At 37.4% G+C, this 1,140-nt stretch overlaps 1 non-coding gene across 1 annotated transcript; it reads left to right on the forward strand.

The window, feature by feature from the left end:
- Window positions 1-1,035: 1,035 nt before the first annotated feature.
- On the forward strand, window positions 1,036-1,140 carry LOC121968863. The gene has a single exon (XR_006108389.1). It is a non-coding gene; the product is annotated as a small nucleolar RNA R71 (small nucleolar RNA).

Below are 1,140 nucleotides of genomic sequence, written 5' to 3' on the forward strand. Positions count from 1 at the left end.
TCCTTCACCGACTAAAGGATCCGAGCCCTAGGTTGAGCTTCCCAAGCTTAGCTGCACCATGCTTCTCATGTGTGTTTCACCAAGTCCTGCAAGACTCAAACACACATATCAAACACATATGAAAGCTAACTTAAACTCTTTGACACACACATCAAAACCATGATCGTACCGATCAAACCTAGGTCGATTGTATCAACAACTTCCATAGAGAAAGTCCCTATAATTTAATCCACAATATCATCACTAGTAAGAATAGTACACTCATATCGATGTTATCCATAGGAGAGTTATCATCTTCAATGGTGGTTTTAAACTAATTATCCTCGTCACAATCATCATCTAAAAACTCTATCTCACCATTAACAAATACAATCTCCGGAGGGAAATCCAAAAATTTGCCAGGCACGACATCTCCATCACCACCATCATCATCACATAATTTATCAAATTCTTCATCGTTCTTGGTTTCCACCAACTTTTGTGAAAAATAAATTTGTGGTACATGAGTCCTTAGTGGAGGCATTGGGATGAAGTCATTTTCATTGATTGCCTGAGGCATATGAATCACATGATGAGGAAATTATACTTGTGGTGTATAAATCCTTGTTGGAGTGGTGGGTAGGTCAAGTTTTCTTGTGGGTTGGAGTGGTGGGTAGGTTGAGTTTTCTTGTGGGTTGTAGTGGAGGTCCAATGCATTGTGAACTCACTCTATTTAACTTAGCTTCTAACTGTTTGAACCTCGCATTTTGCTTGATGATAACTTCTCTATGGGTTTCAAGACTCTTGAGGGGTTGCAATAGTTCCTGTTCATTATTCACATTTGCATTCATGGCTTGCACTTCTGAGATTGTTGGGGAAGGTTCCATCCAATTTTGATTTGACCACTATTGGACATTCTGTGTCACTTGATCAATGAACTCATATGCTTCATTCAAAGTTTTGATCATCAATGAATCTCTTGTAGTAGAATCTAAAAATATCTTGTTTGAGAAATCAATTCCCATATAAAATAGGTGCATAGTGAGCCATTTCTCCAACCCATGATGAGGACATTCTTTAATAAACTTTTGAATTTCTCTCATTCTTTAAATAATGATTCTCCATTTGCTTGAGTAAAATTTGTGATGCAATTTCTCATAT

This window comes from Zingiber officinale, chromosome 3B (genome assembly GCF_018446385.1).
Source record: "Zingiber officinale cultivar Zhangliang chromosome 3B, Zo_v1.1, whole genome shotgun sequence".
NCBI classification, from domain to species: Eukaryota; Viridiplantae; Streptophyta; class Magnoliopsida; order Zingiberales; family Zingiberaceae; genus Zingiber; species Zingiber officinale.